Source organism: Mandrillus leucophaeus, unplaced genomic scaffold (genome assembly GCF_000951045.1).
Source record: "Mandrillus leucophaeus isolate KB7577 unplaced genomic scaffold, Mleu.le_1.0 Scaffold1059, whole genome shotgun sequence".
Lineage (NCBI taxonomy): Eukaryota > Metazoa > Chordata > Mammalia > Primates > Cercopithecidae > Mandrillus > Mandrillus leucophaeus.
Window position 1 is genome coordinate 199,436 of NW_012098754.1, and position 25,705 is coordinate 225,140.

General features: G+C 34.9%; 1 protein-coding gene across 1 annotated transcript in view; it reads left to right on the plus strand.

The window, feature by feature from the left end:
* CNTN5 (contactin 5) overlaps positions 1–25,705 on the plus strand; it is a 321,942-nt gene that overhangs the window by 152,736 nt on the left and 143,501 nt on the right. The window lies entirely within an intron of this gene.

Sequence of the window (25,705 nt, forward strand, 5' to 3'; positions counted from 1 at the left end):
CTAAACAGGAAGTGCATGAAAGGGCGGAAGATCTAACAAAGGCTCACAGTCTCTTAGACTCATTATGTTTGCTATTAACATTCACACTTTCATGCAATATGGTCCCGTCGACTCTGAGCGCTACCCTTTCCCTATCTCACTAAGGGCCTATCCTTTCTCATCAGTTCAGATCCTACCTCCTGGTTCTTTGTCCTGCTCTGAACGCTGGCAACCTAGTAATCCACCCATTTTCTATTCCAACCTCCTGACTACCACATATTTGCTGTATTACTGTTCCCTCCCAATCTTTCACCTAACTTAAAAAAATTGTAATTTTAATAGGTCAGAAACATACAGTAACCATCAATCAAAACCTGGGGACCCTCACAAAGAAAGGTTACCTTCAAAGGTTTTAGAATATTCAGACTATCCCAGAAAAGTGCACCATATTCATTCTCCCTGACTTGTCTGTGCTAAAAAATGTGCCTCCACTCACTGTCTTCTCAAAGTAGAAATCATTCCCAAAGCACATAAGAATGTCCATCTTTTTTTAGTATGTATATATGTTCACATAGTTTATGAATATGACCAACATACACCATTTAATTCTGTGAGTCTATAATATTTTGTGTATTGATAAACTGCGGAAATCCTAAAAACAAGGGCTAATAAGTAATTTTATTTTTCACCACTTTGTACTAAGAATGTCCATAAAATAGCCATTCAGCCAATCCTGGTTCAATAAAAACAAAACCTGATATAAAGCATTTTCTCTGCTTAGCCAACTGCTACATTATTTCAGAGGTTTTAATATAATTAAATACTGCATAAAATTCTGCTAAAATCTGTTTTCATAACAGAATAATTTGTTTCCTTGCTTTTTTACTTTTTATACAAAATTGGAATATCACATTAGCACAGTTTGGAATTAAATGAAAGGTGACTGCCTTAATGACATCTAAGACAGTCTGTTATTGGGAGACCCTTCCTTACTTCCTGTGGGTCCCAGGGCAGTCAGGATTGGAAAGTAGTGCTTTATTGATTGTCCATCTCCATTTGACTCTAATTAGCAGATTTTCCCACAGAGCAAAATGTGAAGTGTGCCTCTTCACTTTCTGTAGATTGTCAAAATTAGTAAAATCAGGTAATGTCTTCAAGTTGTCACATATAAAAAGACAGGCTTAGCCATCCAATTCATATGCTGCACTTTGTTCATCTAAATATAATCTACCAAACTTCCTATATTGTGGTAGGTATACAGAGCATTTTTATTAACTTGGAAGTTCCATTTTTGATAGCTGTTTTATCTTTATGACAGGTTTCATAACATTATGTGTGCTATGAATAGTTACTAGTATCCTTGCAAATTTTTACTGTGGTGTAGAACTGGAGGTTTTTGTTATTATTGTCAGAGAGAGTATAAAGCTTTTTCATAGAGAAAGGCAATTTTCATTGTGGGCATGCTGGGAAATATTAGATCAATACCTTGGATTCTGTAATCTCTGAGGGGATAAGAGTACCATAATTCCCAGAGACAGCTAGGATATTTTAGGTTATTGGATAGGAAAAAAAAGTGAAGAATGAGAAAAAGAAGACACTCTTTACTCCTTAGTAGAATTTGCTCTCCTAGGTTGTAAATTTCAAAAGTTAAATATGCTTCTAGTTTAGTAACTCCAGAAATTTTAAAAATGCTTACATGTATCTAGGACTGTATATGTTTTCTCTTTTTGAGGTTTTGTTTTTTTCCAGTGTTGTTTTTCCATTTCATACCTATATAAACCCAGACTAGTTTTTAATAATCCTATATTCTCACTGAGTTGGTTGTTTTTAATCCAACAAAAACATGAATTTATCTGGAATGAAGTGCCTATGATTGGGAAATGTGATCATTGGTTGGCCACAGTGGGTTGTTGCACTCACTGTTGTTAACTTTGACAATAAAGTCAATCCGATGTATTTCAGTGATGTTTATTAAACCAAATTCTCTCCTAACCCCAAGTTACTTTTGTCAATGACTTACTTGGACATAGCAGTCTTTCTGATATTCATAACAAACTTCTCGTGCAAGTTTCTATTGATTATCCTGTAATTGTACATTGAAGAGCAATCAATGACTCCTGGTTTTAAAACTATTTTCCCTTTCCAATCTGACAGAAACTTTAGAAGGCAAAAACAAGTCTTAATTATATATATGCTATAAAAAGTTTAGAATGAGTGAATAACCAAATAAATGAATAATATCAGATCCATTCTTTATAACATTATCACTTTCCACTTATATCAAATGTTCAAGTTACCGAAATGAGTACTTAAATTATGTTTGGTGCCTAATAACCATCTTTTCTCAGTATTCAACTTTACACATAATCAGTACTTTCTTTTATTTACATCTTAAGGGACTGCTGTTCACACCTTGATAATTTTTCATCATATCTCTACCTCCCTCTTGTTTTCCTTTACTTCTCTTTCACTATTCATATTACTCATGAGCCTATTCCAATCAATTGAAATAGAAAGGATAAATAACGTGTCAACTTTAACTGAAGATACCATAAGCCAGTGTAGTAGATGCTGTGGTGTGTTGCCCAGATCCTCCCTTCAAGACTGAGCCACTCCTTCCCCAAGCTATGGAGAATATTGGTGGTTGACAGCTCTCAGCAGTGTTCCACTTTGGGAATTGCCTTTAGTCAGAGAGAGTTATCTAGCTCAAGCGGTGCTCCATCCCAAGCTCATGCTGAATGCATACAGATGATTAGTGTATAGAGGTGATTATAAAGACCAGACCCCCTCCTCAGCTCCAGAATTACAGCTCTCACTTATTTAATGCCTAATAGATACCTGACAATATGCTAGACTTTTCAAATATTATTTCATTTACTTCCCTCAAATACGCTATGGTGTAGAAATTGTGTTACTGTTGTCATTGTTTGACAAAAGAAGAAAAAGAAATTTAGAAAGATAAACAACTTTCCCAAACTTAACTGTTGTATACAAGAGTTATCCAAACTAGGACTGAACTCCAATACATTATCATTTATCAGATCTAGAGATATCTAGAACTATTTAGCAAGATTACATTTTTAATTCCCTACTTAGTAAATTTAGTATTATCTTGTGAAAAATATAGATAATTATCATTCACCCATTTTCAAACTTGTGAGCCAATTATTTCCATTGCTGGTAACATTTTCATGTATTCTTCTAAAATTATTCATTCTTATGAATTTTATACTATGATTGTGTGGTTACATTTACACTACATGAGATCCAACTTTCAAATATTTATGCATTTCACTATCATAGGCAATCTCCTGCCCCTTTGCCAAAAAACATATTTCTATTAAATAGGGATATATATTTATATTTATATTAAAAGCAGCCATATAAGTCAGATTATTAAAACCTTAATTGTTTTATAATAAGTTTGAAACAGTTTCATTGTCTGAGTAAGACCTAAGCTAAAACATTTAAATATAATTTTACATCTTTAACAGCCCTTTTTACCCTTCTTCCCTCATAGGTATTATTTCATTGGATTCCTGTAACTAAACTGTTAAGTCAGTCAAGTTATATATAAATGAGAAAACTGAGCCCCAGGAAGGAAGCCAAGTAAAGATCCAACCTAACGAAGGCCTGAGCAACACAGGCCCATTTATGGAACAGGCCCCATCATCACTTGGGCTTCTTTGAACTTAAAACTTCATTGCCATGAACTATGTTCCAAATCTGATTTGCTGTTGTAAAGCACAGAGAGAACTAAAACTAGCCGTAACTCCTCATCGTGTCTTTCAACAGTGAGATGATAAAAAGATGGAAGTCTTACCTCTTTAGCTGGGTAACTACATCTGTTATTACTGTACTTACTGGATCACTATTAAAACATTAAAATTATATGTTCAGTAAGATAAAATCATCAAATTGTTTAAAATTCTCCCATAAAAGTTACTGAGAATTAATTGAGAAACATCTTAAAATATCCTACTACACTTGCCTCTTCAGATGTTCTGTGGGTGTGTTTTCCCATTAATTAAAGCTCATTCTTCTGGCGGCTGTAATTATTTCATTTTATAGTTATGTGAACCCATTTTTATCAACATCCCTTTTTGGGCTTTGAAGCTTCTCTCAAAATGGATATGAGTCGCAATGTTACATTGCTTTAACAACTGAAGTGGATGCAAAGAATGTAGAGTACAAGGGTCTCAATCGTTCTTCTAAAGAAAATAATTGGTATCCACATTTAAAATCATATCTGTTCTTAATAAGTATGTATTTACAGCATTGTTTTATGCACATCCAGTTTTCAAGTCAGATACCTGAAGTGTCTCAGATTCTTTTTTTTTCTACCCCCATATCCATCAAATTTTCAAATATTACTAATTCCATTTTGAATCTGTTGATTCCTTTTCTCCATTCCTGGAGTCAAAGTCCTATTCCCAGCACTTATTTCTAGGGCTGTCATCTCACCACCTTTTACACTATAATCACAATCATTACCATGTTTCTAACAAGTCGATTTTATCATACTACCCTTCCCCATTCCATCCAAGTACATAAATGTGCACATACACACACACACACACACACACACATATGTGCGCGCACCCTATCTTGGATCTAACTCCAGCCTACATATCAAACTTCATCTTCCAACATTTTCCCCTTATTATTTTACAGCAAAGCCCAATAATTCTCTGAAAATATCATGTTCTCACATGCTGACCCACTGCCAAGAATACTATTCCCTGACTTGTAAGCTCTGCAAACTGCAGCATTTGCCTCAAGGCAGCTTGAAGTCTTTTCCCAGTGCTTCCATTATACCTTACAGATCCCGCCACCAGGGCAGGTATCAAATGCTGCTTTAAACATTTGCTCGATTTTTTTCTCTTCTAGCCTTTATGTTTCTGAAAGTTAGGAACATACTTATTTGCTGAACTTAACAAGTACCGGGTGCACATTAAAGACCAAATAAGTATTTGTAGTTATTAAAGGAATCATTAGACATAGGAGTATATGAACTAAAAACTAGCCATTCAGAGTAGGTCACCAAGAAACAAACATTGACTAATATATATATCATTATAGACAGATAAATAGATATATCGTTCTATATATAGATGTCTATATATCTCTCATTGATCTGTATAGAGAGGTGATATATAGATATCTATAGATCTATAGATCTAGATCTATACATATAGATAAATATGAAAAAAGAGAGAAAAGAGAGACAGGCTCTCACTCTGTCACCCAGGCTAAAGTGCAGTGGTACAATCTCAGCTCATGACAGCCTCCGCCTCCCAGACTCAAGCCATCCTCCCACCTCAGCCTGTGGTTAAATAATGTTAGTTAACAGAGGAAGTTTCTAACTTCCGTTGTAACTATAAAATATGTCAGTGATCAACATGTTTGTTCATTTTACTTCACATAAAAATTTAAGTATTTTTAATGTTGTCCTAAAAGTAATTGTTTTCTCTGGAGATAATAATCACAGGAGTTGCTAATAAAAGAGAAAAATACAAGGGATTCTAGTTATCATGTTGAAGAAATACTGATATGTTTCATAAGCATTGTGTTATTTTAAGGAGAATGCCCTACATATATCTATGTATCTACGAGACATAATTTAACGTGGAGAATGCTGAAATGCATAATATAATAAGGCCCTGAATACTGGAATTTTTACCTTGTAGGAATAATATATGAAAAAGATTTTTCTTTTTAGTTTTTTGAAAGCCTTCTTAGATAAAAGATTGTCCCTATTATCTAATACCACATAAGATTTAGGATTTTTATAAGCAAACAGTTCAGTTTTACATTCTGAAATACTACTGATATGTAAGTATTGTGTTTTTATTTGATTGACTCCTATGTTGTTTCTCAAAGTGATTTTCAAAGAGTTGGGTTTTCGAGAGGCCATTATTTCTAAGACATCTTTAAAATTCTACCTTCATTTTGCAATTTCTCTTTTGGCATCTGTTTTGTATTAAATTCTAAGGGGTGACTAAGTGTTATGATATATTTAGTTTTCAGCTTTTCAGAATCCTCTGGTTTCTTTCGTGGACTATTTTTATCATATTACAGCATAAAAATCAGCTTTAGGAGTCTAGAATTAATAACTGAGTAGGTAGCATCTCAAAGATGTTTTCTCTCTCAGAAAAGGAAGAAGAGGAAATTTTAGAAAAGATTATTGGACTATTATTCACTTCCTTTTTCCATCTGGTATCCATTATACAAGGGACCTGGAAAAGGTCACTTTAAAGAATTTGAGAAGCATGACACCATTATCTTTAATGAATAATTGAAGGCTCTATTGAGCATTTATCAGTGTACAATACAGTCAGCCTCTGTCTCATGGTTCTGTATCCACGGATTCAACCAATGTGGATGGAAAATATTTTAAAATCAATAACAGCATGCAATGAAAAATACAAATATAAAACAGTACAGTGTAACAACTATTTACCTAGCATTTATATTATATTAGATATTATAACTAATCTAGAGATAATTTAAAGTATACTGGAGACTATGCATTAGGTTACATGCAAATACTACACCATTTGATATAAGGGACTTGAGCAAGCATGCATTGTGCTATGCTGTCCTGAAACCAGTCTTCCATGGATACAGAGGGACAACTGTAGATAACTTCTTATTTTATCTCAATTCCATGGAAATAAGTGGAGCATTCATACACTAGGCACTGTTCAGGAGCTAAGGATTCTGCATTAATCAATAACAAACCTTCTATGGGAGGTATATGAATACAACTAAAGTAAAGTACTGCCATTTAGGATCAGTCTTATAGAGGAACATACATATAGAGAGATATATGGCAATTGTAATGAAAGAAGTATGTTCAGGGAGCTGAGTCAAAGGTACACATCACCCAACCCGTGGAAGCAGGGCAGACTTCCTAAACCAAATGTTACCTGAGCCTACTCTTAGAGTAAGTTTTGCAGACAAAGCAGAGAGAGGAAGTACAAAAGAAAAAAGACTTTACAGGTAGAGGGTGAGCATGATAAAATACGGGAGATACTGAAGTTTTGTCTACTAAATTCCAATAAATAATTATCTTATAGTTAAACTTCATTTCATATATTACTATAGTGATTCTGTATTAAAGAGGGCTTCTCAAATCCCCTGTGAGAGTTAAGTAAATGACCATGATTATTCTTGGTTTCAATTGTAGCAAGGTACATATACATAGCAAAAGTAAAGTTACAGATGTTTTCCAAATTAAATCCAGGGATAAATTGTATCTTGCCTAACATAAGTATATGTGTTTTACATAAATTTACGTGTTGCTTGAAGCTTTCTGTGGTATAGATACAATATAAATTAACTATTACGACTGTCAACATTCAATTTTTAGGGTCATTGAGATAATTCCGAGGACTGTGTGATTTTTCTCATGAGGTTGCTTGTTTTTCTAAAGGCAGCTCTAAGAATAAGTGCACTCAAGGACAACAGGGACTAAGATCAGAACTTCTGCTTCCTTTCACATTTATTCCCATACTAAACAATAAAGTTTTTTAGGACAGGGATTATATCTATTTTGCCAACCACTGCCAGCACCTGGCATCACGCCTGGCAGATATATTTGCTAAAATAAATATACACTAAATATTTGTTTAATTATCATATAAACAAATAGAATTGTATATCCTTATATATCAGCACTTTTTATATCCTTATTATCTGCTGAATTACCCAACCAAAAAATAAAAATATATCAATGTCAGAAAAAATTTGATAAATTTGTTCACTTTGCAAACACTTAATGGTTACCTGTAATGTGTACAGTATTAACCAGAGTATGGCTGAATAAGGCCAGGCCAGAGCTCTTTTACATAGAGCTCTTTGTCTATTAACAGATAGATGGACCTCTAAACAACTATTTAACATGATAAGCTTTAGAGTATTCAGATATTATACTGATGAGAGAAATAAACTCGAGGAGAAATTTGAGTTAATAAATAGGTATGCCATTAGCAGAAAAGCTTGTTCTTAGAATTAATGTTCAGTTGAATTCAACTAAGCTCATTACTAAAAGTTATTCAACCTACTAGCATAAGGTAAGGTAATACTCTGATAATTTTTGAATTACCTTAAAATCAACTCTTTTTCTTTATATACCTTACACATTCTATAAAACCAAAAGAATTTACTATTTTCAAGCAAAATTAGCTAAAATAATTTAGATTGCTTTACCTGTGAAGATACAACATTACTAACTTGTTCAAAGACTACGTACATCTTAAGAAGCCTCAGTAAGACTAAAAAATACTGCATTTTATCCTTTCTAACTACTGATAGCCCCATAAATAAATATACTATATTTACAAAATTTGTTTTAAAGTACCTATTAAATATAGTGATAGTATTTCCTAAAAGTATTTTTGAAACCTGTACTTCAATTGCCATTATTTATCATTTGCATAGTAAAGAACAGTTAAATACTTGTGGCTTTCCCCAAAATAAGGGACCTTGTGACATGCTTTGCTCACTGAACTCGTCACACCACTAATCATTCCAACAGTCTGCTATGGTGTCTCTGGTGTTTAAAATTACCGTAGCTCTACCATGTTAAACTGCAAACATTTCAATATCATATGTCAATATCAAATGTTTCCATTTGCTTTGAAAAATAATCAGGCAGGAGAATTTAAAGTTCATTTTTATTGCGAACTTCTTTTGGGTTTTGCCCACATGGCTGTTTCCAACTACATTTAGTCTCATACCAAAATTCTAACTGGAATAACTCATTAGTCTGTCTCATTTTTATATTTTAGGCATTGAGATTTAAATATTTTTAGAGGAAAAAACTACATTTAAATATCAATGAATACCTTTTGCTCATCTGCTATAACTATAGGAAAGGAACTAAGAAGTTGTTATCCTAAATATATAGAGGTAAGAATTAAATATGGTCTCTATCCTTTTCCACTACAAAATAAACCTTGCAAAAACCTAGTGGCTTCAAACAACCATTTATTTAGTTCATGATTCTGTGGGTTGGCATTGTGGGTTGGGCTCAGCCAGAGTACCTCTTTGGGTCTCATCAAGACTCATGCATCTGCAATCAGCTGCCTGTCAACTTCAAGGCATTCATTTTGGACATCATCTGGCTATTGTCTGGGGCTACTGCAGCAAGTGAGCCACATGTTTCTCATCATCCACCAGGCTAACCCAGGCTTGTTCACATTAAAGATCTCAGGGTTCTAAGGCCAAGAGCAATAATGCTAAGACACCTTAGGCCTAAACTCAGAACTCGCTCAGTGAAACTTCTGTCACATTTTATTGATTAAAGCAAGCCATAAGGCCATACCAGATTTAAAGGGTAAGGAAAGAGGCTCCACCTCTGGTTGGGAGGAACTGCAAAATTTTTATGGCCATTTTTGTAACCTACCACCATCTGCCCAGAATTTTTACATTTCTCCAACTTTCAACTTTCATACCAGAATCCACAGAAGTCTCATTCAATCATGGCTCCAAATTTACTTTCCAGTTAGCTTTTTCTGCAAAACAAACTCCCCAAAATTTATGACTCAAATCTATGGGTCAAGGACTTGAGCTGGACTCACTTGAGTGATTGCTGCTGGTCTCAGTTGGACTCATAAATGCATCTACTGTCAGCGATCAGGTCGACTGGGAACTGTTTGGTGACGGGGGCAGCTAGGATGGCTTGTCTCTACTCTAAGCGGTCTTCCATTCTGCAGCAGGCTATTCCAAGCTATGTTGCATGGTTATCATAGAATTTCAAGACAGAAATCTCCAGTGCACACACGCAATACAATTGTCTGTTTGCTCAATGCTCACACACGTCTCATTGACCTATCCAAGTCACTTAGAGAAGCACAGAGTGAGCGTGAGAGGAGATTATATAAAGATGTGGATCCAAGACCATTACTATAGCAATCTACCACACAAACTAAATAGTAATAAGTACTAAATGATACATTAGCTATGATATCATTTTAATACTAAACTAAAATTTAGATTGTATGTGTGGTGTAATGTGGAGGAGAGAGGGGTAGGAGTTAGCCTTTCAATCATTTCAATAAAATGATTATTTTCAAAAAATAATCATTCATACAACCCTAAAAGTCAACATATATTGTCACTATCAACATGAACTAGGTCAACTGCTCTAACTAAATTAGCCACCTGCTATTTGAATTGATCCTTTTTTACTGAATTAAGTTCAGCCAGACAAAACACTAACGTGGTTAAAGAGAGTCATTTTTCCATTTTATGTGGTTAATATTCTTTTGAAAATATTAGAAAATTCTAATCACTTTACTTGTCAAGAGAAAATCAGCAACAGTTAGAAATTAACAGGGAAACATTAATTTTTAATGAAAACATGAATGGGTTAATTGGTTTTTCACAAAAATAGCATATCTAGAAGACAATCATAATATTTGCTATGTCATCTGTCCTAAAATAACCCTTGTTAAATGTTTCTACCAAATGTTGGTTCTAGTGATCTCAGTGCCTCAGCCATAGTTTGATAAAAAGAAAATCAGGTATATTTATTAATATAAAGAAACTATGGGCATATCTAAAGAGACTATGGGCATATCTAAAGCAAAAATAAAGTATACTGGATATTACACACCCAAAATGAATTCATAGACTTTTTTAACTAGCATATTCCAGTTGTTTCCTCACTAATGAATAACAGTATCATTGTTTGTGTTATCAATGATTTTGTTGCCACTTAACTAGTGGAGAGAATGAAAATATTTATGAATCTGTTCATAATCTAGGATTACATGAAGGGTTTATTATATAAAGCTACGATAACAGTAGGTTAATCTAAGAAAATAGTAGAGGTTAAAAAAAATAGTCCAACCTGCACTCATGGTAATCCCAGCACTTTGAGAGGCTGTGGCAGGTGGATTACCTGAGCCCAGGAGTTCGAGACCAGCCTGGACAACATGGTGAAAACCTGCCTCTATAAACACATGGTGAAAACCTGCCTCTATTAAAAAAATATATATAAAAAATCATCCAGGCATGGTAGCATGCATCTGTATTCCCAGCTACAAGGGAAACAGGTGGGAGGATCGCTTAAGCCCGGGAGGCAGAGGTTGCAGTGAGCCGAGATCCTGCCACTGCACTCCAACCTGAGCAACAGAGGGGAACGGTCTCAAAAATGTCCAGATTTATATTGTTTTCAACTTCTCCAATAGTTCTGTTTCCTACAAAACTTATTTATATAGATTATATCTGTGGCTTTGAAGTACAATATAGGTATACAGATTTAACATGTGAATGTGTACCTCAAATAAGTATAATAAGTATTAGACTTGATAATTCAAAAGATTTAGGAGCTTTCACAAGACATTTGAAGATGAAAACAAATATGACTAATGTATATTGATTAATGCATTCGAGACTTGACAAAGTTTATAATGATGATAGATTACATCATCATTATAAACTGATGCTGATGATAGATTACATCATCAGCAGTTGTGCTGAATTTCTTGGATTCAACAGTAATGTTTCCATCTGTGAACATAATGCTAGAAAATTAGTTTCCCATGAGGTAGACTTTTAGCTAGTAACACCAAAAACTAATGTGAATCCCATCAGTGTCCATCAGGAAAATTTTCAAGAATGTATATGCAGTCATGATGATAATTTTAATACATAAAATCAAAAAGACTTGGGAAATCAACTTAACTATATGGCTTGATATGCCAAAAGATAATTCAAATATAGATTGTGTATTGGTCTTCACAGAAACCCAATGTGCTGCCAAGATAAGTTTGAAGCAATACAACTATTTCTAGGTAGTTGACACATTGTACAATGTGCTAGATTAAGCCAAAAATAAAACTAACTGTAGTTAGCTTGAGACATCCTATTTGCATAAAGCTTGAATCAAATCTTCAAGATCCAGAGAGCAGTTGTAAAATGTCATCCTCCATGTGTCTAGAAGTTCTTGATCAGCCATTGAGGTTTCATCTATCATCATTAGCATTATATTTACTATTGCTATTACAATTACTTTTAACATTAAGAACTTCTAGCGGGTGATGCCCACCAGTAGTAAAGGTAACATGCTTTTGAGGTTGTGGAACTCTGTTGCCAGCATTTATGTATTTCTGCTAGCTTGAAAAGGTATGATGAATAGTTAATAGCAGGAGAACATCGTAGCAGCTTCCCCAAGATTAACAACTAAAATAAGACTTTTGCTAAGGTACTTTAAAAGAATGTATGAAAAACAATGTCAAATGAAGACCAATGGAACTGAGCTATAGATTGTAGCAGACAACCACAGTGCTAGATCAGTCTGATACTGAGAAAAACAAAAAAAGTGAGGACGTTTTTTAACAGATGTCTTGGGAAAGACCATAACTCATAGAGGCAGAATCTTAAAGAGACTAAGTTCTAAATGGCCATCTGTAGTTATAAATAGAAGGCAGTCTTCACTTGGACACAATGTAAGAAGAGCTGCTTATCAGGTATGGATCATATTAGCCATACAAGCTGATTAGTTTATAATCTTTAGTTGATGGTGAACACTTAACTTTGTACTTCTCCATGGTAACCCTAGCTTTCAGCTCTAAGCCATTTTTTTGTTTGTTTGTTTATCACAATGAAGGTACATTTAATTTTTCTAATATAAATTTTTAAAAGTTTATTCTAGATCATTTGAATGTATTAAAACTTGAAAGAAGAAAATAAAAACTACCTGGAACACTATGTGGATATATTCACCAGTAAAGTTTGTAACTATGTTTTCATATGTCTCTTCAAGCACATATAGATACACACTTTACACAGGTGACATCATCTCATGGGTGTTTAAAATGCTTTAAAAGGATGACTTTCCCCCTACTTTTATCTCCCCATAATGGCATCCATCACACACAGTTTAGTTTGTTAATATCCTCATGTACGTTCTATATTTTACTCTGTCCTATCACAGTCCTGGGCAGATTTACATATCAATGGGGATATTTTTATAATTGTTTTATAAAAATTAAATCATATTTTACATTCTTTTTCTGACTCTCATTATTATCATTCAATAATCTTGAAAATTGTTCCACGTCACCTGGTATAGCTCTAATGCATTCTTTTCAATAGATCCATAATATTCCATAATGGGACTATACTTCAATGTATTTAGCCATTTCCCTATTAAATACCAACTTTGTTTCTTTTGTTGAGAGATTTCTGAACAGTGCTAAAGAAAACATCTTTAAACTTTTGTATTTTGTATATTAACAATTTCCTTTCTGTGGGACAGATTACCAGGAATAGATGACAGGGTCAGAGAACAAAACTGTTTTTAATTTAAATTGGTATTGCACAAAAATATGCAGCCTCAAATTACATTACTGCATTACAGCATTATGCGGTAAAAGTTAGTAGACAGAGGGCAAGAGTTCTTTCTGTAGGCCCAACTTTGTCTCTAGTTAGCTGTACAACCTTGGGTAAGTCACATGTCCCTTGTCTAGGTCGCCATCTTCCAAGTTAAAAGGCTAGAGTAGATGATTCCTAATGACTTTATCTAGTTTTAAAGTTCGGTGATTTTTTCATTTATATTCAAAAAGTAAAATCTAAGCAACTCTCCAGATATAATGTCCAATAATTTGAAATCATGAAATGATCTAAAAAAATTTTAGTGGACACCAACCATGTTTTAGGAGGGATTGCTGATAGCTCTAAAATTATATTTTTCTCTCATAAATATTGCAAACCTCCTTAATTTTGGAAGATGTTTCAGTCTTGTGGCACCCTTAGTACTGGGAATTTCTCAATGCAGGAGGAATTTCAAACTGGAAAAAAATTCAAGTCAGAATTATTCCCCAAGGCAAAAACATTTGTATCTGTGGTATCTTACTAAATAATAAAAGATTCCTGTAAAGTTAAAGATTTTCTCTAAAAGCAAAAATAAGCTTATAGAATGAAAAAATGCCATTCTCTCTTTGTAAGAGATCAGCATCCTTGATTTTGTATAACTAGTTCCCTCCAAATTTCACATACAATGAAACAATCAAGCCCTATCAATCTGAAATCTTGGATCAAATATATAAGCATATATATTCATTGGTGTTGCAATAAATTCAAATGTGTACAACTTTGAAAACTCTTTTAAACATAATTCTAAATGCACCTGTCAATGACTTTGGTTGCCAGCATTTACATATTTCTGCAAGCTTGAAGACAATAATCTATGGGGTCCCTTGTAATACTGGAAGCTGTATTATACAGTTAGAGAACAATGAGAAGTAGTAGAATATGGTTTCGATGATTTTTCAATATCAATCTGAGTCAACTTTGATTTTTGAACATTCAATAAGTGGCGAATCCTCCTTCATAAAATTCAATGCCTAGCTAAGACCTGTTATTTAAAATGAGTTTTCTGTGGCTGTGTCTTGACTCACTTTCAAAATGTCAGTTGAATTTGACTGAGCGTCCTTGACCTTGAACTTTTCATAGTTGATTTTGATTGACACATTTATTCAAATTGACCTTTTTTTAAACTGAACTATTCTTCTATTTGAATGTTCATTAGAAGACGGTTGTTGTAGTCTACAATGTAAGCATTGCTTTGAATAGTTAGCTTTTTCTGACATTGATGTGTTTGAATTCTCTCAATTCTAAGTATTTTTGAAGTTGATGAGAATCTTCCTGATTGTGAAAGATAGTGTTAAAATGGATGCTATCATCCAAATTTTATTCTTTTGCAGTGAGGTATTTTTTTATTCAGAAACTTGTTTCTAAGCATTAGGAACTTTAAAAGTAAGCTTGGCAAAAGAATACTCAGTATTTGGTCATAAAGCACATAGTTGAAATAATACAGCTACTTGTTACAAACTATGCTTATTAAAATATTTACTAGTATTGCCAATAAAGATGACAAATATGTATCTCATAAACTTAAACTGAGAAAATATTTGAAAGATCCAAATATGAATTTACTGGAAAATATTCTTTAGAAATGCTGATAAAAAAAATAATTATTTCATTAATAATATTAAGTTTCATTTTAAAAAAAGGGTATAAAAGTTCTTGTACCATTTTTGTTCATTTCTTTCCTTTAAAATGTCTGTCAATATGCTTATTCCATAGCAAACTGTATTATTTCGATGGGAAAAGCAGTTAGCCTAAAATATATCCCCGTAGGGTAGGGCCATTAGGAGCAAAATGGAGCTAGTCATGCTAGGCCTTCTTTCCACTGCAACAATTCTGCTTGAAAAATGAGTAATTCTCTCTATACAATTCATCTCCCTAAATACACAGTTAAACCACTTGGCACCATCAGTCTTCTTCCTGAAAATCTCCTTACACAAACCCAAAGTTCATCCATGATGAATAATGTGTTGCCCACATGACAGGTGACAATGTTGCCAAACTTTCTAACACTACATGGAAGGTCACCATTTCTTGAGCCATGAATACTAGTGTCCTCACTGTCCTTCAGTCCCTAATCAACAGTCTCCCAGAGGCCCTTCCAGCTTTCACTAGTAGTGTCATCATGACCCTTCCAACCTTTGCACACCTAACCCCAAAGCCAATGTCAAGTGTTTTGGCTTTGGTTAACAGCAGTACCCCACTTATAGGTACCATATTATTTTATAGTTATTCGCTGCTGTACAAGTACTCCAAAACCTAGTGGTATAAAACTACAACCATTTTACTCTGCTCTCCATTTTGTAGACAAGTAAATCAGTCAGATAACTGCAAGGATGGCTTCAGCCTTCAGCTGGGGTAGCCAAATGGCTGGAGATGGCTGGGCGTGGGGGCTATAAGCCAGGGATCTCAGTTCCAGATATTAGAGAGATTCTCCATACCTTCTCCATGTTGCTTCTGCCAAGTCTAGAATCCCCAGTGTAATTTTGTTACTCACAAGTGTAACTGGGCTAGAATGGTTAAAATATCTGGAAATGTCTGGCCTTCTCTCCTTATCTATGTAATCTCCAATCTAGCTAGCTTGGCCTTTTTCACAACATGACAGCCTAAATGTAGTACAGTTTTTCTTATATTCCCCAGAATAGATGTCCCTTGGGCTTAGAAAGAAGTTATAAGCCTTCTTATGATCCAGCCACAGGATTTTCAGTACCGACTTTTGCCACATGGCATTGGCATAAAAAGTTACCAAGGCTAGTCTAGATTCAAGGAGTAGGAAATTAGAGTATACCTCCCAGTAAGTCAAATGGCAAAACATATGTGGACATTCTTAATCTACCACAGTGAACAAGTAGTTAAATCCTAGGCCTAACAGATTCTTTGTACAACACTGCATACAAGTAGTGTTACCATAAAACACAGCAACTAATGCAGTGTAAAACAGACTGTGAATGATTCATTATGCAATAGTGTCATGTTCAGCCATAATAAAATAGAGTACATCTCACCATTGGTTCTTGAGATAAATTTTAAATATACCATAGTGCAATGCTTAGTCACAATGCTGGAAAGGGAAAGAGTAAGTATTAGGAAAGAACAAGTATCAGCAAGCAGAAATGAAGAGAAGCTGGGGATATTAAATGTAATTCATATGGAACATTGACGTTCGAATCCAATTATTGGCAGGTATTGTACTCCAGAGAGAGGTTGTAGATTATAGGGCAGGGGCAGAATCAATGCCCTGGAAGGAATAATAGGCAAAATAATATGCAAATTGGTCATGAATCAATGAGAGGAGGAAAGAAATGGAAATAGAATAATCAGGTAGAGCTCTTCTAGTTTTATGGGACTTAAGTATCAATCTCCCTCCCCTATGAGACCAGAGATCGAAGGCGAAAAATAAATTGCTTTTATCTATGAGAACAAACCACAAAGGAGGTGCACAAACAAACTGGCATCATTCTATGCTAATTCTTAGAGTTCCATACAAAAATCAATGAAACACGGAGCGGTCTACTACAATCCCAAGACTTTGGATTTTTCACAATACCAGGTCAATACTAATTTTAACTGATGAGTGAGATGGAGCTACTCATATTCTCTGTGGCTGGGCTCTGCTTATTTCAAGGAGGAGTTAGAAAACCTACAGGTAGGTATCTGAGTATTCTTCCACACAGCTAGGAAGAGACCAAATTTGTGTGAAGACACTGACTATTCTGCAATGTAAAAATAGCAGCAGAATAAAATGTAATTTATCCTGGAAGCCAGTGTAACAGAATAATATTAATCTTAAAAGATAAATTGGAAATATGACAAAACAGTCTCTAAATTAGAAAAATCGATTTATCAGTAAAATATCAATTCATCTGAATTATGCACTTAGGAAGTAAAATTTGGCCAATTCTTTTTCCACTAAAGCTGTGTTATTATAAATTACACATGACTAACTGAGGACACGTCAGTTGTGGGTCACATATTGAAAATTTTCTTAATACTAGATAAGTGTCACAATAAAAGTAAATGATGGCATGAGCAAATGAATTAAATGGGTCTTGGGTGTTATCGGAAAGGTGATACTGACATTTCATAGGGCTATGCAGCGTTTTATGCCTAGATGCAGTCGATGAAAAGCAGTCATAAAAGCATGAGCTTTTCAAATAATCCTATGGTTCATTGAAATAATTTCTGATAATAGTTTTATGGCCATTACTACTCAATGAAGCCATTTTGTATTACTACACTTGCCAAATTTGAATTAAGTAGGGCTAGTGAATGAAATTACCTATAGGTTCAAGCAAAACAAAGATTGGTTTCCCAGATGGCACAATAGAATAGAAGGAATACCTGATCAAAAATCAGATGCCCAAAGTTTTACTCCTGCCTCCACACTTAGCTTGCCCATGGACAAGTTACCTAAACTCTTCAGCCCCGTTTTCTCAACTGCTATGGACATTGGTTAGGCTACATAATTTATTTATCTTTCCACACTAAATTCATTTTTCTTCTGCAGTGGCTTTTTGTACTATTACCTATTTTAACAAAACACATCGCATTATAGTTGGTTGTTACCTCTAACATTGTGTCATCAGTTTCTGAAAGCCATAATTTATCTTCTCTCTTTATCTTGTAGCATGTGTAGATCAAGTATGATAAAAAAAAAAGATAGTATATTTTATGCCAGCTCCTTTTAACACAGTGACTTTTATGCTAGTCACCGTGTTAAGAAGAATCTATTGGTTGGGTCACAGTACAGCCATGCTTGGTATGATCAAGAAGAACATAGTTGCCAAGGTGTCACATATTTGTGATTTTCTGTCTAGACAAAATGATATTCTACCAAGTCCTTGTTAAATAATTACATAATTGTGCATGTACTATACATGTCCATAAAATGTATAGCTACTGTAGAATGTTATAATTCTAGACCTTTCCTGGTGGTCATGTCATTACTGCTATTTACAGAGCACAAGCTAATACATAAATGTATAATTTTTTTCTGACTAGTTCTATCACCTTCGTGTAACTTCAATGAGAGTATTTTATGGAGCATTGGCCTAGTGAAACATAGCAAGATTATTCTATTACTAGACAGTGGGATAATTCACTGCAAGCAAAAATGTTCATTGTCTGTCACGATTGCTAAAATCTTCTTACCTACCAGCACTGCCTCATTGAGTCAACCTATGGACCAGGTGTTATTCAGCTTAGAAGATGTTATTACTGAGGAGATTCCAAGAGGAAGTTGATCCATCATACAAACACTAGAGAGGAATTTCTCATAACTTTAATGATGTGAGTTTAAATACCACTCCTGCCTAGAATTCTCTTAAACTGGTTTGCCATCATACTTACAAAACTGCCAATTTAAAAGTGAGGTTGAGAGTCCCGACATGGTCCCTTCTAGCTCTAGGAGTGTAAAGTTTAGAGGAGCCCCCACTTCCATTCTTGCAACTGCGATACTGTCCTCTTTCCTTTGTCATTAACAAACCAGTATAAAGTGAACAGGTTGAATCTAATGACATGCATCAGTGAGCTTTGTGTTTGCATTGGAGGTCCAAGAGAAAAGTAGAAAGAATATTTGGAGAAAATAACACATAAATATACCAATGCCTGGGTAAGCTTACACCAAACATTCATTATAAAATATAACATATATCACTGTAGTTTCTAACACAAGCCTTAAGAAGATGTATTCTATTTCAGCATACACTGAGAAAAAGACCTCAAGTCAATAAAGCATAAAAGAGAAAGTATAAACATTAAAGTGGGAAAGGATAAGTGTCTTATAATTTACAAAGAGATGCATGCCAGCTCCTCAATATTTGTCTCAACGAGCAATGTTTCCTAGAATGGGCTAATGTTTCAGAAGACCACAGATTATATCAATGTGTATTGGAGTGGTGAGCAGGACCGACCTCATGGGCATGTAACCCATTGGGCTCCATATTGAGAAGTGTCTCATACTTGGTATGGTGCTTGACTGTTACCGTTTTGAAGTCCTAACTCTTAAACAAAGAATCCTGCATTTTGTTATGCACAGGGGCCCACAGATTACGTAGCCAGCCCTGGTGGTCTGTGAAACCTTTCTGAAAGAGATAAGACTTGAACAAGGTCTTAACATATGAGATATAATGTGTAGATTTTGGTGGATCACTGGGGAACTACTTGAAGGTTCAGAGACTACATTTTCCACCATAGTGAAAGACATGATAGGTTGAATCTAGTTTCATATGCAAGATTAAGAAGGTGGATCATCTTGTAGGCAATAGGGAACCAGTGATGATTTTTGAGGTTGTGAATAAAATCAGTTTTAAAGGATTAACTTAGCAGTGGCATAGCAGATGGATAAGCATGAGAGACAGAGAGGTGATCACAAAGACGATATAAAGACCTCATTTGAAAGCTACTATTAAAAATACAAGTTTAGGAGTCAGTGCTCATACAATGGTTGCTAAAACTATACAAGGCACACAAAAAGAGAAAATACTTTTCTCTGGACTCAGCCTGAGTATCATGCTGTCAAATAACAGATCCATCTCTCCCCACATCTCTTCAAAGCTCAGATGCAGGTATGACGAAAGCTGATCCACATTCCCTGCAAGTGTTTCCTCTGTTGAAGCTGGATTAGACAAGAAACTCCTTGAGTGCAGATTCTATGCCTGTATCCACATATCTTAGCATGGCAGAAATGAATACCTTTTGTAATTAGTAATATACTGAATACACAATAAAGGGAGATGAGTTAAACAGTCTTATAGACAGGTAACACAAACTTTTGCCAACAGATTGAAGGGAGCTACAAGTCAGCACAGGAAAACATGAGATTGATAAATTATGTGACCTTATCTATATCAGCCCTCTCTTTACCTTAGAAGCACTCGATTAATACAGAAATGCTACCAGCCCTTTTGCATTACTCACTTGTGTTAATGTCAGATAAAGAACTTCCCATTTACCTTGCCACTAGGGAAAACAATTGTTTCTCCTCTTTAATCTATGTCAACAAGTAGAACTGTTTCTGCGTGTTTCTTAGGACTTAAATTATTAGAATATGGATTGAAAATTAAATATCAAAATCCCAGTCTTGGGATGTTAGAACCTTATTTACTCATTTTGAGTCTTCAATGTGTTGGCTATGTTTAATACTTCATTGTAATGCACATAATATATGTGTGTTATGAGATCTAATTTGTCAAATATTATTTTGTCACATGTTATGTTGACTATTTTCTTCACTAGTAATGATTAATAGTTTTACTTCTGATAACATGTTCAATTATTTAAGCACATAAGGTAAATACCATCTATTTTCCAAAAACAACATTAAAACACATATCATCTTTAAACCCTATTCTATGAGTAGTAAAGGAAAAACTATATTAAAAAAAAAAAGAATGTCTGTGCATTATTTCCTTATCATACTAGGGTACTTTAAACAAATTATCAGTCAGGCACGGTAGCTCACACCTGTAATCCCAGCACTTTGGGAGGCCGAGGTGGGTGGATCACGAGGTCGGGAGATGGAGACCATACTGGCTAACATGGTGAAACCCCATCTCTACTAAACACACACACACACACAAAGTCGGGCATGATGGCAGGCACCTGTAGTCCCAGCTACTCAGGAGGCTGAGGTAGGAGAATGGCGTGAACCTGGGAGGCAGAGTTTGCAGTGAACCGAGATCGCGCCACTGCACTTTAGCCTGGGCGACAGAGCAAGACTCCATCTCAATTAAAAAATATATATATATATATATCCTCTTGGAAAAAGAAATACCATTACTAGGAAAATCTTTTACCTCTAAGGTTTTATGTCAATAAACATTAAACCTATATAAAAATCTCCGTTTCATGGCTGATACCCAGTTTTTTATGCCAGATAAGATTTAGAAAACTAAATCTCACAGATTTGATGCAATATTACTTTGCCTTACAGAGAAGAATGGTTGATGGATAGGTTTGTTGGGAGCTAGGGATGCTAGTGATGCCTTGAGAAACTTAAATAAACCCTAAATGAAAGAACAGAAACTGCCATACCCAGCAGCCTTCTGAGTAGGTCATTCAGCACAAGTTCACTATTTACAAGAACACCACATTAAGTTACCTTGTTGATCAATTGGTTTCTTCCCCATACATTCTCAGCTGCTCACTGTGCTTGCAGCATTCTGCTATCACCTTTGGGAAAAAAAATGCTTTAAGAGTATTTATGCTTTTGAAGCACTTCTTACTAGTTCATGTATGTACATTGTTTCCTTTGATTACCCCCCACCCCCAAACACCAATATGTTATGAGAGAGACAGTGAAGGTGTTATTATCCCAATAAGGTGACTTAACCAGAGTCCCAGGGCCTGCAAGTTGCTAAACCAAGGCTGGAATTGAGGTCTTCTTTTTCTGAGTTTAATGCTTTTCTACAGTAAGAGAGAAAGAACGTGAGGAATATTTATATCTAAAATAAAGCTAGGTATTTATCAAAAAGCTTACTCTAGCTATGGAAAATATTGATACCCAGTTTGCTAAGGGAGTTAATACCAATTTAAAAACCTTCCTCTTGGCTAAGAGTGCAATTATAGTGCCCTTCAACAGATAAATTTTATCAGACACTTACTATATGCCAGACACACTGCTATGGGCTTTACTCACATTATCACACTGAAACTCTGAGAGAAGCTCTGAGCAATAGATTAATTTTCCCAAGGTGAATATCTAATAAGTGGTGGAGCAGGGATGCACACAATTCTGTCATACTGGAACCCATATATACTCTTGAGGTGTTTTTTCCACTGTCTTTCTCCATAGTCTTTTTCTATTTTCCTAACTTACTAGAGAGGAAAAGGGGCAGGAGGGCCAGAGGTATTGTCAGCCACACACAGGAAATGAAGCAAGCCTTCATGCATTCATCAGCTCGCCTAATGATCCTTGGCTGCACTAGTGCTAGCTTGGCTCTGGGAATGCCCAGCGTGGACCTTGGGGGAGATATTCACAAATGGCAAGTGCTAGTTCAGAGACATCAGCAAAGTGACACTGGAGCATAAACAGGCGAAGCTAAGGAAGCCTAGGGAGAGAGAGTCAAGAAAAACCTTTAAGCTGTGTCTAAAAAAATCTTTCCAGGAAAAGAAAAAAGAAAGAGCACCTGCAACAGAACAAAAAAGCTATGCAAACAGGCTATGGGAAGTATGCCTATGTCTAGGTAAGTGTGAGGTTGGTGTTGGAGAATGACAGGATTAAGTTGCAGGAGGTAGAATCATGCTCTAAAGAGCCATGTCAAAATAAGTGTGGACTATATTCTAAAGGCAACAAGAGCCAGCAGACACTTTGAACAGCAATGCTAAATTAGCTTTCATTATTTAGGAATATAATTGGCAGTCTTATGTTGGATGAGCAGGACACTTAGTCAAAATGAGAAATAAGAATCGGACTTGGGTGGAAACACAGCATTTTCCTATTTTATTTCAGTCACTAATAAATGTCACAGTAATCTAGCAGTTGCTCTAACAAAACTATGTGACCAAGACATGTAAATGACACAGCCATGTTGCCGCTCTCACAGAGAGTGAACATGCATCCTGTTTCTTAAAAAGCCTTCATTTATTTATTCATTCAACAAATATGTGTTAAGCTCCCACTACGTGGCAGGTACTATGCAAGATTTCGGAGCACTGTGTTAAGCACTGATTGTCTAAAAATTCATTCGAAGCAACAAGTAGCACCATTTGTTCATAAGGTCAACGAAAGCAGAACAAAAAAATGACAGAAAATAAAGCAAGTGTCAGAGAAAGCAAGAAAAGAAAGAGTAATTCCTAAGAGATAAAAAGTGAAAATGAGGTTTAAGTTTAAGAAAGCAAGCATCTGCTTTAAGTAACCATTTCATTAAAAGTGCACTAAATTGTGGAGGTTCTCTCTCAGGAACTGCATTCTGTGAGCTGAGATTTCGTATAATAGGCTCCCACATGAATTCCTCTCATTACTTCTCTTGAAAGATCAGTAAATCTACTGAAAGGGTAATTTAGGTTTAGTGTTCACAGTCCCATTCATTTTAACTTTTAATCTTTCCTGTTTAGGATGTTAAAAATATGATGCAGATATAATCTAAAAGAGAAGAATTGGGCCCAAAATGAGATGATTTTAACTCCTCAAATGGTCTTGATATGGACAGATATGCCACAGGCTGTAGACTTTTTGCTTCTGATAGATGGTGATGGAGCTTGGCCAGTGTCTAGAGCACTGCACACTATTAATTGCAAGAACCAAGTAAAGGACAACATAGAAAAGATCATCTGTATCTCGCTCTCCTGAATTCCTTGGACATTCATGTGATTTTAATGACATCTCTTCTTTATTTCATTAAACTTTTTTTCACTATAATTCCATGGAAAGAAAGAGGTTTGAGAAATTTTGTCCAGGATATAAATAAATAAATTATTTGGGAAGACAAAAGTCTGGAAAATGAGACTATCAGTTATTAATTACAGGAATGTGATTTTATGACATTTTTCAAAAATGTGAGCCTGAAAAATCACTTATAATCAGTACTTTTCTGCTGTTAAACTGCCACCAGTATGATTTGTGATATTAAAAAAACAAGCAAGCAAATAAAAAAAAAATGCAACCAAACAACATCAACAACAAAATGCACTATCTTTCCGACAGTGCTATGTCTAGGGAAAAAAAAAAAAAAATCAAATCCTCCCTGATTTTCTGAGGCCTCACCTTAGATTTACCTTTAGACATATTCTGGGCCCATAGTGTTCACAGCAATTCCTGATTGTGTACCCCATTAAAAGACCTAAAAAATCCAGAGAGAAAGAAGCTAAAGTGGGCCCATCTTACCCACAGTGGCAAATATTAAAAAGCTTATTACTACAGTATTAAATTATATTGATTTGAAACTAAATTGTGGTTTATTAACATTTAGAGTTTGCTTTTATTTCCCAATTAAAAAAAAAAAATCAAAGGTTTTAAAGTTGCTTTTCCTGATTTGAGAGAAGTAAGCACTTAGTCTAGTGAAGAAGAGAAAATGAATTCAGTTAAGATTTAAAAGTAACAATTTATCCCAAAGAAATTAGCAGTGTAGGCATTTACTGGACAAATATCACATTCCTTGAAATAATTCTTATGACATTTTAATGCATTCTCGCTATGAAGCATTTCCTTGTAAATGTCTAAACCAGACCATGTCTTAACAATTATTTCATAAGAGAAAACTTCAGTACCCTCAGAAGTTCAGATTACAAGACTAAGGAAGGCAAAAAGCAAAACAAAACAGAAATTAAATAGCAGAAAGAAATGATCTAAAACATAGTATATAGTGTAGTGATTCACTGAAATAAATATTTATGATTTGAGTGATAAAAAGTTTACAATGACTTTGCACCCTTTCTATGAATGCTAAGAAGAAAAGAAAATTCAAAAGATATCTGGAAATTTGTCTAGTTTTTATGATTTTCATAAAACCCATTGGTCTATCTCAAAATAAAGGCAAACAACTGAATTCTTAAATAATTATCAGGATACTGCCTACTGAGAACAAACATCACTTTTTAAAGGTCTGTAATCTGGGATGCCTCTGTATGATTTTCATTACATAGTATTTCATGTGCTCAATTACTGTTAGAGAAAATTTTTGAGTTCTTTGATGATGTCATTTCAAGCAGCATGCATCTTATCTTATTCCAATCATCATTAGATTGCAAAATGGAAACTAAAGGGAATATTGGAGTTTTGCCATGTCATTATCTGAAAAATAAAAACCTCCTGATTTATTGTAAATATCAACCAGATCTTTACATGATCACAATAAAGGAAATCTTCCTTTCCAATAGAGTAAATTAAAGACAACATTAAGTAATGGAAGGTTTGTACCAGCCATTTTAAAGTATAGGAACATCACCTATCCCATGAACTAAAACATCTCAAAGATATCCTCCCCGGTACTCATTGATCTCCCTAACTGCAGGTTTTTCTTCAGCTGTGTTCTAATTGTCTTGCCCCCAACAAGAATCAGGTAATTGGAGCTTCCTTTGTGTTCTGTAACTGGGCTGATTAACAAAGATTCAGGCTGACTCTGCTCCCTGATGGTAGTGGTTATGGGAGGAATACGTCTTTGTTAAGTAAAGACACATGGCTTTGGGACCAGCAGTCTTTCAACTGAGCACTGACTCATTCTGTTGCCTACAGTGTTCTTAGGAAAAGAGCCATTCAATAAAGTCACATGAGATAATATTTTGATGGCTATCTTTTCATAATTCATTTCCCACAAGTTGCTGTTTCTTTCAATACGATTTTCTTGCCACAAAATACACCTGTCTCTGAATAGCAAAGCAACATTTCTGCTCAGTGATTATTTCT